At 45.7% G+C, this 14,904-nt stretch overlaps 1 protein-coding gene across 1 annotated transcript in view; it reads left to right on the forward strand.

Annotated features, from left to right (window-relative positions):
* The window catches only part of LOC126980965 (glutamate receptor ionotropic, delta-2-like), a 104,672-nt gene that overhangs the window by 19,855 nt on the left and 69,913 nt on the right, over positions 1-14,904 (forward strand). Inside the window, exon 2 of the mRNA XM_050831452.1 lies at positions 10,106-10,129. The gene's annotated coding sequence lies outside the window, so the exon portion shown is untranslated. The remainder of the gene's footprint in view (positions 1-10,105; positions 10,130-14,904) is intronic.

A 14,904-nucleotide genomic window follows, 5' to 3' on the forward strand; every position in this document is an offset into this window, starting at 1 on the left:
GCGGACGATGACGCGAAACGCGCCATAAAAGTAAATAAAAAATTATTAAAAATTAAGTTTTCGATGAAAGTGCGTCAAATTTGCAGTTGTTGGGATAAGTTTCTTAATAGTAACATATGGCAATCTTTCTAAGGAACGTAGATGAGGAGCTCTGAGCGATTTTTATTTGTTAGGATACTCTGACGAGAGAATAACATTCAGTTTTCTCGGTGTAACTCGGGAACTAATAGACGCATGAGGAATTTGAAGATACCATAAGAATCCTCACTAAATTCCGCTTCGGAGCATATATTCGGCTAAAAAAGTTGGCCCACAAAATTTTGAGCAAGCAGCAGATTTCTCAAGAATCAGAGGGGAATGGAACACACACACACACACACACACACACACACACACACACACACACACACACACACACACACACACACACACACACACACACACACACACACACGATCCCTTTTTCACGGAAAAAAGTAAACTCGATGCGGCAACGTCTAAGGTCATATGACACCGAAGAGCAGGCAGAAAATATAAAGAAATGCAAGTTGAGAAAAGAAATAAGACGAAATAAGTTAAGAAATGAAATATAAGACATTAATTAATGAGTGATTTTTATTTGTTATGCTACTCTGACGAGAGAAAAAAAAATCAGTTTTCTCGGTGTAACTCGGGAACTAATAGACGTATGAGGAATTTGAGGATACCATAAGAATCCTCACTAAATTCCGCTTCGGAGCATATAATCGGCTAAAAAAGATGGCCCACAAAATTTCGAGCTAGCCGCAGATTACTCAAGAATCGGAGGGGAATGGAACACACACACACACACACACACACACACACACACACACACACACACACATGATCCCTTTTTCACGGAAAAAGGTAAACTCGATGCGGCAACGTCTAAGGTCATATGACACCGAAGAGCAGGCAGAAAATATAAAGAAATGCAAGTTGAGAAAAGAAATAAGAAGAAATATGTTAAGAAATGAGATATAAGACATTAATTAATGAGTGATTTTTATTTGTTAAGCTACTCTGACGAGAGAAAAAAAATTCAGTTTTCTCGGTGTAACTCGGGAACTAATAGACGTATGAGGAATTTGAAGATACCATAAGAATCCTCACTAAATTCCGCTTCGGAGCATATAATCGGCTAAAAAAGATGGCCCACAAAATTTCGAGCTAGCCGCAGATTTCTCAAGAATCGGAGGGGAATGGAACACACACACACACACACACACACACACACACACACACACACACACATGATCCCTTTTTCACGGAAAAAGGTAAATTCGATGCGGCAACGCCTAAGGTCATATGACATCGAAGTTAAGAAATGAGATATAAGACATTAATTAATGCAAAATCAGAAAAAAAAAGACTTGGTGCTGCAGTGTTTAGGGTTAGATGGCACCAAATAATAACTAAAAAAAAAAATATATAAGTTGAGGAAAGAAATAAGAAGAAACAAGTTGAGAAATGAAATAAGAAGATAATGATACAATACATCCATAAAAATTTATCGAGTCTTAAATAATTTATCAGGTCTTACGTTCAATGGCGATTTTTATTTTATTTTCGGACTTGCATTAGAGAGTAAATTCATATTTCAGCCTGGTCATTAACCTAATGTCCTTAACCTTTCCGTGATTACAATCTCGTGGTCATTCGGGGTCAAAGAAAGATCTTATCTTAACCCAAGTATCCTTTCCTCCCCCCCCCCCCTCCCTCCCTGCTGGGCACCCTACCGAGAGAAAAAAAATCAGTGATCTCGGTGGAACACGGGAACTAATAGACGGATGAGGAATTTGAACATACCATCAGAATCCACACTAAATTCCGCTTCGGAGCATATAATCGGCTAAAAGATGGCCCACAAAATTTCGAGCTAGCCGCAGATTTCTCAAGAATCGGAGGGGAATGGAACACACACACACACACACACACACACACACACACACACACACCTGATCACTTTTACCCGGCAAAAGGTAAATTCGATGCAGCAACGCCTAAGGTCATATGACATCGAAGAGCATGCAGAAAATATAAAGAAATGCAAGTTGAGAAAAAAATAAGAAAGAAGTTAAGAACTGCTCTATAAGACATTAATTAATGCCAAATCAGAAAAAAAAAGACCTGGTGCTGCAGTGTTTAGGGTTAGATGGCACAAAATAACCGGAGTAAAAAAAAATATATAAGTTGAGGAAAGAAATAAGAAGAAACAAGTTGAGAAATGAGAAATAAGAAGATAATGATACAATACATCCAGCAAAAACTTAAATAATTTATCGAGTCTTACGTTCAATGGCGATTTTTATTTTATTTTCGGACTTGCATTAGAGAGTAAATTCATATTTCAGACTGGTCATTAACCTAATGTCCTTAACCTTTCCGTGATTATAATCTCGTGGTCATTCGAGGTCAAAGAAAGATCTTATCTTAACCCTTCAAGTATCCCTTCTCCCGTCCCTGCTGGGCACCCTACTCCGTCACCTTCTCGCTTCCGTACGCTAGTCCGAGTGGGGGGTGAGGGGGGATGAGGGGGTGAAAAGGTAAAGAGATGGGTGTGGAGGGGGTTAGGGAGGGGGTCCAGATACCCCTCTTCCGTAACCCCTGCAAATTACCCCCACTCCTGTAACCCCCTGCTCACCCCCAACCCCACTTCCAGTCCCCCACTTCCAGTCCCCCACTTCCGTACATTTGTTACTACTCTGGTGCATCAAGAGAGTGGTGCGATGGGTAACGGGTGATAGATGAATTTCACAGTCATCTTTTTGTCTTCATCATAATCATTATCATAAGCAACACGATAATCTCTGTGCATTTGTCTACCTTGACTGATGTGCACGAGATCATGAATATGAGCGAGGCGTGAGGAGGAAGAGTATTAGGTTGGAGTAGAGGAGAGAGGAGAGTTGGAGGTGGTGGTGAGCTAGGGAGTAGTGGTTGTGGTGGAGGAGGGGGTGGGCGGGGGGGGATGAGAGGAGGAGGAGGAGGAGGAGGAGGAGGCAGAGGAGGACAAGGGGGACGAGGGGGACAAGGTGGAGGAGGAGGAGGAATAAAGAAGAAAAGGAAGAAGAGAAGGAGGAAGAGGATTAAAAGAAGGAGCTGGAGAAGAAGGGAAGGGAGAGGAAAGGAGGGAGGTATTTACTAGACACAGGTTGGTGGTCAGTAGTCTGGGGGCGGGGGTGAGGGAGCCGCGCTGCTGACTGGCTGACATATACAACACAATGCTACACAACTGTTCAGTTTAATCCTTTTAACTCTGATTAAGGCCACACCTCGATTTTTAAATTAATGGCTGGTCCGTGTTCTCCAGCTGCTCAGACCTTGTGCAAGGGACAACTACCTGCTGGCTCCCATCAGCCTCACTACTGTCTACAGATTTTTCTCCCCAGAGGGATGGATGCGTTGGATGTATGGATGCGTTGTATTCCTAGGGTGTGATTTCTGAAGCCACGCGGGTCATTAGACTTGGTGGGGATAGAATGCAACTTTCATGGCATATAAAAACCGGGTTCTTTGCCCAAAAAAGTGACCTTGTATGACCTAAGAACAGGTCTGGCGTCAAGGTGCCGCCTGGGGGCACGCCAGCAGCAAAAGTGCTGAGAGGATGCTGGGACCCGCCGCCACGAAAGGATATTAAAATCGTCGTCGAACCTGTGCTGTTCTGATAGTTGCGAGCTCAGCCCAGCATCTTATCTTTTTATCCTAGAGGCGCCTTTGTTTTGGGGCGTAGGTAGGCTAAACGAGAGGACTCCATTCTATATTTTAAGTTTTCACGAAGAGCAGAATAGGAAGACCACTGCTCCCTCCGCCCCTTACAGTGTGTTCCGATATAGCCTGCACCCCCGTACTGTGCCCTCTGGGCTCACTAATCCCTGGATTGATGACGTGGACGACATTCTCTGCGAGTTTCCCAGTGCATTGACTTCTCCCGCGCGCCTTGCCGTCTTCTTCTTTACCCCACCTCTCATCGTCTCAGCCTTTTCCTCCTCCTCCTCCATTCCTCTCTTCTATCTCTCTTTACTACTATCCGGAGACGCCCTTAACTATGCCTTTCTTTCAGGCGGTCATTCCGTCTACCTCGTCAGAACTGGTTTCTTCGCTCCCTCGCGCCTGTAAGAGTCGTCGTGCCACTCACCTCCGCACATCTCGCTTCCAGAGTGCTGGTAGTATACGTGACGTTAACCTTTCCTCATTCCCGGCAGCTCCACACTTATGCTTTTGTCCTTTAATCTATTTTTTTACTTTTCTCATCACTTTTCTTTTTCCTTCATTATATTTTCTTTCTTATTTTCTTTTCCTTTCTTCCAATTTTCTTTATTATGCCTTTCTTTCCTTCTTTTGCCTTTGTTCCTTCTTGTGTTTCTCTCTCTCTCTCTCTCTCTCTCTCTCTCTCTCTCTCTCTCTCTCTCTCTCTCTCTCTCTCTCTCTCTCTCTCTCTCTCTCTCTCTCTCTCTCTCTCTCTCTCTCTCTCTTTCTGTGTGTAAGGTAATACGGTACTAAACATGTCTACCAGTTTAGTCTTCCTGATCGTTACGCGTATCAAAAAGTTTGTAGAGGCTTGCGATTTCCTTTGTATCCGAGGATTGGTAATCTCGAGTGAATTCAGATTTATAGGCCGTATCAATGTGTGTCTTTATGGTTTGACAGCGGCTTTTAGAGGCACTGCATTTGTTTTCCTTTTGGTTAAAATCCTTCGTGTTCCAGAAGTCTCTCTGATCATTTGTTTCTTCAGACATATAAAAATCAACATCGATTTCGAGCATTATTATTCCAATTTAACATTCATTAGTGTCAATGTAAATCAATATACACGCTTAATAACAATTACTAAGAAAGACATAATGAACCATCAGCAAACCATAGGCATTGCTGTAGAACTGTCAGCGTGGAAGGTAATCGCTCACTGCTGAGGTACATTTTAACGATGACTCAGTTGTACACTAAGGAAACGAAAACCTTAACTTTGTCAGTTTTCGGTGTGATGTAAGACAGTTATTGAGAAACTTAGGCTCTTGAAGTAATACCGTCAATCGAAAGAAACGAAGTAGGACTGTTGAGAAAACACGTTTCGCTTAAAGACATGCAAGATCGTGATTAAACAGTGATCAAAATATGCTTCGTAGTTGTGACTCAAAATGTAAAATGGGGAGGCGGTATTTCTTTTTATTTACTTTCTGCCTATGGCGCCGGTAGGCTTTTTTGGTGGGGCTTGATGGTCTGCCCCAACCCGTTATGGCGCAGGCAAGTGCTTATAGAGGTGTCATCTTCCATGGCTCATGCTCTCCCCCGGAGCTCATCTTTGATTCTCTTAGAAGCTAGAGACCGGGCTGATACGTAGGTGGTCTTCAGGACAGCATGTGGGTAATCTTAGGACTCTGCAGTGACTGAAAAATCCCAGCTTGTGGCGGGTGGCGAGATGCGAACCCGGGTCCTCCTGGACGCCGCGTCCGCACGCAAACCACTCAGCCATCTTCTACCCGCGGTGTACTGGAGGACCCAGGTTCAAGTCCCACCCTCCGACACAAGCTGACAATGCTCAATCAACGCCGAGTGGCCTAAAGCAACTCACATCCTGTACTGATGACATCCCATCAACCTGGACTCTTTAGCGAAACTCTCTCAAGAGTATTAAGTGAAGCTCCGGGGGGCAGCATGAGCCAAGCAAGAATGGCGCAACTTTAAAACACTTGTCTGCGCCATTAACGGTCTGGGGCCGATCAACAGTCTCATCATGAAAGCTTAATAGCACTATAGGCCAAACATAAATAAAAAAAAGAAAATAACTCAAGTTTTTAAACTAATGTGACTTAAAATGACGATTTTACATCCCTCAAATGTAAAACTGATTCAAAACATTACACTTCAGAGACGGTCCATTCTATAATGCTGTGGCCAGAGCTCAAACCTTTTTTTGGCGCCGGTAGGCTTTCTTGGTGTGTCATGGCGGTCGCCCCAGGCCGTCGTGGCCCAGGCAAGTGTTAATTGTGTTTGCTTCATGCTGTATCCCACTTGAGAGCAATAATTTGTGTAATTCGCTAATAAATTTCATTGGTAAGCTCCATTAAGGAGCCCCCCTGCCTACCAGACCTGCGTTACCAGAGGGTCCAATCTCTGATACTGATTGAGACAGACAACGCCGAGAAAAACGACTGTGAAATCCGATTTCTTGTTAGTGATGGCGACCGCCGATCATTGGTAACGATCAAAACAAAAAGAAAGTGACTGTGAAACCGGTCCATAATGAAAACCAAATGGATTGCAGCATGCAAACGAAAAAAAAGTGTACACCTTAAGAGTGCGAGAATTATCAGTTTACATTTCAAGTATAGGGATTATGCCAGAATCTTGAAGTATAAATTGTTAGGTCTGCCAATGCCCAAATATTTAAGGAGACTGTATGAGAAAGTAAGGCTTATAAAAAAACAGATAATCAATGAAAAAAAAACAGGTAATCAAAGCACCGCAACATTGTGTTATGTATACTTTGACAACGATGGGCAGTGTGTGTGTGTGTGTGTGTGTGTGTGTGTGTGTGAGAGAGAGAGAGAGAGAGAGAGAGAGAGAGAGAGAGAGAGAGAGAGAGAGAGAGAGAGAGAGAGAGAGAGAGAGAGAGAGAGAGAGAGAGAGAGAGAGAGAGAGATATGAGTAGGTAGACATAGGATCACATTGGTGAGTGCGTGGGAGGAAGGACCTGCGTGAAGAAAATCGTGACACGACCACGCCATCCAACGAGCAGGCGCGCAGTCAATCTCTCTCTCTCTCTCTCTCTCTCTCTCTCTCTAGGCACAGGCACGAGTTGTTCACAAGCTGTCCGACTGAAGGTAAACTTGGGGTCACACCACGGCCTTCTATAAGAAGGCCGTGGTCATACGCCATGGCTGCGCGTGGCCGTGGCGCACATTTCCGTCGCATTGGTCCTGTGAGCCCGTGGTGGGTAAGAACTTCTTTAACCCTTAAAGCAGAGCAAGTGCAACATCCAGGTTACCACAACTTCCTTCCCCACCTTTCCCCAGGTTACCATTTAGCGACCTTCCAGAAAGGAAGGATGAACAGCTGAGTGAGTGGCTCGCCCACTTTCCTGGCTGGGATTCGAATCCGGACCCGCAGATTCGAAGCTAGTCACGCTAGCCACTGCACCACGGAACCGCCCCCACTGTTTTATTAGGAAGTTCAAATATTAGGTAGTCATCCCGAAGGTATCGTTGTCATTGAGTGCTCCCTTTACCTCCACTCTCCCCACCAGTCACTTCCAAAGAACTCCATTTACAAGTGTTGATTCTGAGAGAATAAACTAAATTACCTCTATGGAGAAACACTTGATTAGGGGATCCATTAATTGTGGCAGCTGCGTCGTCATAATATACAGTAACAGGTAATCATCATCCCGGTGCCGAAAGCTCCACGATTCTCAACCTTGGAGCAGGAAAAGAGGCAGTATTCGTTATGGAAGGACGGTTCAGTTGTAGCCGCCGACGCCACACACTAAATTCTCTTGTGATTGTAATAACAGTCGAATTATCGGAGGCAAGGCTGCAGGGAGAAAGGGACGGCAGGTAGAGGGGTGGAGGGGCGGAGTGATGGGCAGGCGAAGGGGCAAAGGGGCGGAGGCCTTCGTGGTGTCCCGAGGCGGTGGCAAACTGAGGCAATCAGGCCGCGCTCCTCCCCAAGCGGCAGACATTATCAGAACGGAAAATGTGGATGCCAAGCCCCCGCCTCAGCCCTATGCCTCCTCTAGTGGCTGCTCTGCCTCCGCTTCCTGAATTGTGGTGCAGGGAAGGGAGATGCACACCTCTCTCAGACGCATTCAAGACGAGAGAGAGAGAGAGACACACACACACACACACACACACACACACACACACACACACACACACACACACACACACACACACACACAGCTCAGTGGATGAAGCTCTCCCCTGTCATGCTCTGGCCTGGCAGGCTGAAGTTCGAGCTCCGCTTAATCAGGGATTTTTTCGGTAACAAGGAGTGGTTACTTTCCAGCCTTGAGCAAAGGAGATGGTGTGTGTGTGGTGTTTGAGGTCCTGGCAGTACCCAGAGATCGACTATAATAAGCTTGCTTTAATCGTGCGGGTACTTGCTGGCGATGGCGAACCTAGCTCGTGATAAAGCCGTCGTGAATTACACACACACACACACACACACACACACACACACACACACACACACACACACACACACACACACACACACACACACGGAGGTTAAAGATACAATAATTGAGAATTTTCGCACAACAGTTCCTTATCGATCCGACATGTTTTTCTTCGTGGCGGTCACTTTTAGACAAAGCTGCGTGTTCATAGAGCTTCATCTGTACCTTCAGGGACGGCGTCAGGTGGTGTTACTAATGTTTACGAGGTGACATCCATCAACAGAGGCATCTTAAACGTCCCAGAAGACATGTAGTGATTGTCGGATCTCTCTCTCTCTCTCTCTCTCTCTCTCTCTCTCTCTCTCTCTCTCTCTTTGCTAATTTTGTTAATTTTTGTTCCAATTAATCTTCGCAAAATTACTATTCGTCATGATGTTTAACGTTCAGAAATCAAAAGAAAATGAAATAGCAGTTCCGCGGCTTGGAGGTCACCATTACCACAGTCACCATTCACACTACCAACCGCCGTCGACTTCAGGTTAAGAAAACTGTCCCAGGGAACACCAGACGCATCAGAACGCTCAAAAGAGAGGTAAAAAAATGAAGACCGGTAACAAAGACAAGACAACCTCGCAAGGAAAACACATGCTCGCCATCTCACCGGGTTGGGGCAACAGGGACACCGCAGACAAGGCAGCTCCCAACTTAACATCACAGCGACAAAAAACAACATCAATAACATCTAGCAGATTCCAGGCAAAAAGCGGCAACACAGGCTATACACCGGGGGCTCCTGGAGCAGCAGCGATGGTAACCGAGGGAGTGGTGGTGGGCGGTGGTTGGTGTACAGGTGGTGATGAAAATGACAGTTGTAGCTGTTACCAATAGTAGTAGTAGTAGTAGTAGTAGTAGTAGTAGTACCAGTAATACTAATAAAAAGTAGTGAGACTGAGAGCAACGGAAGATATAAAAGAAGAGAAAGAAAAATGTAGTAGTAGTAGTAGTAGTAGTAGTAGTAGTAGTAGTAGTACCAGTAATACTAATAAAAAGTAGTGAGACTGAGAGTAACGGAAGATATAAAAGAAGAGAAAGAAAAATGTATTAGTAGTAGTAGTAGTAGCAGCAACAGTGCATATTTTGACATAAGGATCTTTGATCCCATGGCCCATTGCCACAGAGACCTGACCCTTGATGCAGCCCACAGAAGAAACGAACAAGAGAAGAACAGAGCATATGAAGAAAGAATACAGAATGTGGACCAGGGCTCCTTCACCCCGGTAGTATTCACGACGGCAGGAGGGATGGGACCAAGGGCGCAGAGCTTCTACGCAAGACTCGCCGAAACACTGGCGGATAAGAAACAGCAGCCAAGAAGCAGTGTGGTCGCCTGGATGAGATGCAGGCTGTCCTTCTCCCTCCTGAGGTCAGCCTTGGTCTGCCTGAGAGGAACCAGGTCACCTGCACCCAAAACCACCCGCATTGCCGACCTGGACTTTGAGGCGACGGTGGTTGATAGTCGTATCAACCACAAGCTCTGTTAGCTTAAAAATAATATGTTTAGTAAGGTTTGTAATATTAAATAAAGATGGTTGTCGGCCTGTCATTGGCGGGGTGGGGCCAATGAATTGCTTTGTGAAAGGGTATGAGAGAATATACCGCTCACAACGCAACTCTAATAGATGGAGGCCCGTTAAAAAGTAGTAGTAGTAGTAGTAGTAGTAGTAGCAGTAGTGGTAGTAGTAGGATATGAGATTTTATGAGAGGATATGAGAGAAGATACCTCTCACAACTCTAATGCATGGAGGCCGTAGAAGCAAAAAAAAGTAGTTGTAGTTGTAGTAGTAGTAGCAGTAGTAGTTGTTGTTTTTGTTATTATTGTTATCTTTGTTATAGCATTAGTAATAGCAGCAGCAGCAGTATCGTCAGACCCATGAAGTTAATGGACAAACCCTTTTTCCTCCACAGACATGGGCGTCAGAGTGGAGTCAGGTAAGGTAGTTGGTGATGGGTGGTGCGGGGTGGGGTTGGTGGGGGGGAGGGGGTCAGACTGTGGAGGGCACTAGAGGCGTAGAGGGCAGTGCTGGGCGGCGTGAGGCTAGCTGGGGGTTGTTGTGGGGGAGTCAGGCTGTGGAGGGCATGGGGGTGGTGCTGGGTAGTGCTGTGGGGGAGTCAGGCTGTGGAAGGTGCGGGAAAGAGTAGTATGCAGTACGTGTTGGGCGGCGTGAGGCTGGCTGGGTGGTGCTGTAAGGCGTCAGGCTGTGGAGGGCATGGGGAGGGCAGTGCTGGGCGGCGTCGGTGAAAATAATTGACCAACATGTGGCATCTCACTGCCCGCGGGCCTGTTACATTCCTCCCTCCTTGCTGACCCTCCACCACACACCTCGCCTGCCCTTGACACCTCCCCTACCTTCCCTACCGCCAATAGTAACACCTTTTCTTTCTTCTCTTTCTTCCCTCCGCCTCCTCCTTTTCCTACTTTTCCCCTCCTCTTAAATGTAACTTTTCCACACCGTCAATGATTTTGCAGCTTTGCTCTCATCACTGTCCCTTACGGGTTTTCTCTCAACAAGTCAGCACCGCCTCCGCCTACCAACCGCCCACTTTTTTTCAGCAGTCTCGTCTCCTCGTCCTCCTCGTCCTCTTCCTCCTCCTTCTCAACGTTGCCGGCGTCTCCTCCTCCGCCTACCAACCGCCCACTTTTCTTCAGCAGTCTCGTCTCCTCGTCCTCCTCCTCCTCCTTCTCAACGTTGCCGGCGTCTCCTCCTCCGCCTACCAACCGCCCACTTTTCTTCAGCAGTCTCGTCTCCTCGTCCTCCTCGTCCTCCTTCTCCTCCTTCTCAACGTTGCCGGCGTCTCCTCCTCCGCCTGCCAACCGCCCACTTTTCTTCAGCAGTCTCGTCTCCTCGTCCTCCTCGTCCTCCTTCTCCTCCTTCTCAACGTTGCCGGCGTCTCCTCCTCCGCCTACCAACCCCCCACTTTTCTTCAGCAGTCTCGTCTCCTCTTCCTCCTTCGGCGTCTCCTCCTCCGCCTCACCTGCCTCAAATCCTCTTTCTACACATCCGCTGCTTTACTTCCTCACCCCTCTCATCGTCATCATCTCAGTTATTTATCTTGTCCACACACATGGTTTTCTTTTGCAACATGCACTGTTTATTCGGTCCGTCCGTCTGTCAATACATGTGTCCGTCCGGCCGTCTGGTTCTCCGTCTGTTTTCCTCTATGTCTGTCTCATTATTTTATTTCCTATCTCCTGTTGCCTAAGTTGTCATCCATAAGCTTCTGTTCTCACTTACATCGTCGCCCCATCTTTATGTTTCCCGTCATTTACCCTCGCCTGAGTTTTGCATCTCTTCCTTTCCGACGTCAACCGCATAATATTCTCTATGAGTTTATATATTCTCTCTCTCTCTCTCTCTCTCTCTCTCTCTCTCTCTCTCTCTCTCTCTCTCTCTCTCTCTCTCTCTCTCTCTCTCTCTCTCTCTCTCTCTCTCTCTCTCTCTCCTTCTTCTTCTTCTTCTTCTTCTTTTTCTTCTTCTTCTTCTTATTATTATTATTACTATTATTATTGTTATCATTATTATTATCATTATTATTATTATTATTATTATTATTATTATTATTATTATTATTATTATTATTATTATTATTATTAGCTTTATTACTATTATTGTCATTGTTGGTGTCTCTCAAGTTAGTTAATGTGTGCGACTGAACGCGTTGTTTTGTGTGTGAGTGTGAATAAGTAACAAAACTCGAGTAATATATTTTCGTTATGTCCTTTCGTCATCATCGGCTCCCTTATTATTTCGATCACCGTAAAAACTATCATCATGAAATCATAAATTAGGATAGTCTCACACCGCCTCCTTGTCCTCCGCGTCCTCCTCCCGCTACCCCTATTCCCTGGCTCCCCTACCTCTCGTCAACCTTGCTGATGGTATCTGTCAACGGAAGAACAAGGTTGAGTCCACCGCTCACCCGCCGTCTCCAGCCAGTTCGCATTCCTTTACCTCCGCGAAAATATACTGTAGTGAAAAATGTAGCGTTGATCTTTCTGTCTGTCTGTGTCTGTCTGTCTATATGTCTTAAAGTCTGTTTGTCTGTCTGCCAGTATGTCTGACTCTCTCTCTCTCTCTCTCTCTCTCTCTCTCTCTCTCTCTCTCTCTCTCTCTCTCTCTCTCTCTCTCTCTCTCTCTCTCTCTCTCTCTCTCTCTCTCTCTCTCTCTCTCTCTCTCTCTCTCTCTCTCTCTCTCTCTCTCTCTCTCTCCTTAATTAGTAAGTGACTTTCAAGGTAACTCCCAATTTTGTTTCTAATTATGTTGTCGAGTAACGTTAGCCATTTTCCAATCAGTAAGGACTATGCCGTTTGGCAAGAACATTTCATAGAAGGATGTGAGAGGAGTGAGTATTGAGTACGGTAATATCTCCCCTATCCGGACGTCCTTTATCTGGACAAGCTCCGTAACCGGACGCTAGGACTCGGCTCTTTTACCTCCATTATCCGGACATAAAGCTCCGACATGGCTGGTTGGGTCGGCCTACAAATTAAAAAATAAATGAAACCATCATCTTCGTTTACAGTACGGTACTTTATTGGTGGATTCTGTTGTTTATGTATTGATTTCTTAGTGTCTAGCATTACACTGGATATTCCTAGGTGTGTTTTGATGTCTAAATACTACAACTTAGAGACCAAGGATCACTGCCGGCGCAGCTACCGTTACCCAGGAGCGGGAATCGACGACGTCACCACTGAGGTTGATGTCATTTAGTGAAGCCACAAATAAACTCTTTGTTTTGCATTTAAGTACGAACGAAGTCAGATGGTTTTCTCTGAGAAACTGCTGGGAAACTGCTGGTTAAGTCATTTACACTAACGGGCTTTTTTCTCTGTCAATAAAACACTGTAGGCATCGTAGCAGTACATGACTAAATTATCGAATATTATCATTTCATCAGTACCGCCAAGGCTGTCGGCTGATAACGAGTTTTACAATAAAGCCTTCAGTCTTAAATTGCCCTAAGACTTTCAAGGGAAATCGACGTCAAATTCCTGAACCTCGGGGGCTAGTTTTACGACCTGGCAGTTTGCTCCGAGGGGACGGTCTACACGAGAAGAGGAATAGTAGTAGTAGAAGAAGAAAAAGAAGATGAAGAAGAAGAAAATGAAGAACAAGAATAAGAAGAACATGAACAAGAACAAGAACAAGAAGAAAAAGAAACAGACGAACCAAAGAACCAAAAAAAAAAAAGAAAAGGGAAAAAGAACAAGTAGGAGAATGATAACACAAGAACAAGAACATCAGCATCAGCAACAAGAACACCACCACCACCACCACCACCAAAACCACCACCACCACCAACAACAAGAACACCACCACCACCAACAACAAGAACACCACCACCACCAACAACACCAAAACCACCACCACCAACAACAACAAGAACACCACCACCACCACCACAACAACAACAACAACAACAACAACAGCAAACAATAAACGATATGAAGAAATTAGTTTAAATATTACCACTGAGAGAGAGAGAGAGAGAGAGAGAGAAGGGGGGTATGAGAAGAGGGGGTTATTAGTAAAACAAACTTATTATAGATATACTAAAGACAGCATCACAGAATATTAATGTGTTAATATTTGGTAAAACGAATTAAATCATTTCACCTGGCACCACTACCACAAGCACTATCATCGGTCCCCCCCACCACCTGTAGCCACCACCACCATCAGCTCCACCATCAACTTCTCGATCTTCCTACCACCAACTTCTCCCTTTCGACCCCGCTCACCACGACCTCCGCCCTCAAACCCTCACCCATTCACCACCATCACCACCATCTTCTTCCCCTGCCCCACAATACCACTCACCCTTTAGTTTTATGGCTTATTATATGGTCCCATCTCGTGGTACCGTCGCCCGTCAACCTTCACCTCCCCCTCCCATACCCTCCCGCCACACCACAGCCCGTTTCTTATAGACTCACAACCGCATCTTAACTTTCCCAACGCCCAACTCTATTTACCATACATGCCGTTCATTACCACATCAGTCAGCCATTGATAACATAACAACGCAACCACAAACGCCAAGAATCGCTCATCCAACCCCCTACCCTGACTGCCTCACCGCCACCATAGCCATCACCAAAGCGCCACATTCACAATCGGCCAGTTCGACAGTCCAACACCGTGTCATTGTAAGCGCCCAAAACAAACTATATTTTCCACAGTGATCCGTTATTTTTACTCAACACCAGATACTGATAAAGAGATTCCCTGTGTGGTTTCCTAAAATTTCCTTCTTTTTTTTATATCAACGCCAAACACTAGAACAACAAGGAGTTTTGGTCTCGTGTTTTGTGTTTGGTTGGGGAGCTCACAAACGTAGTGTATTGGACTGTAAAACTCAACTACACCACCACTCCGACAGCTCCACCGCTACCACCACCTTCACCGCCGCCACCCCACCACCACCCCACCCCAGCCAAACCTCACTCTTAGATGCCACCTTGCCAAGTCACAGTTCGAATTACTAGTCACCCCTTCGCCCTGCCCCGTCTCCGGTAAAGTCAATGTTTGCTTACCGATCAAGGCCAGCGCAGAGCCTCCCTCCCTCCCGTGCACGGCCGGCGCCTCCCTGCATTGCGTAATCCAGCTTTCCGTAGCATGAGAGGCACCTAAATGGGCGGCCACCGTAAAGAAGACCTACCTGAGTCTGGCCTTCATGGTCGTCCTTTTTAACCATATCGT

The sequence above is a fragment of the Eriocheir sinensis genome, chromosome 46, assembly GCF_024679095.1.
Source record: "Eriocheir sinensis breed Jianghai 21 chromosome 46, ASM2467909v1, whole genome shotgun sequence".
NCBI classification, from domain to species: Eukaryota; Metazoa; Arthropoda; class Malacostraca; order Decapoda; family Varunidae; genus Eriocheir; species Eriocheir sinensis.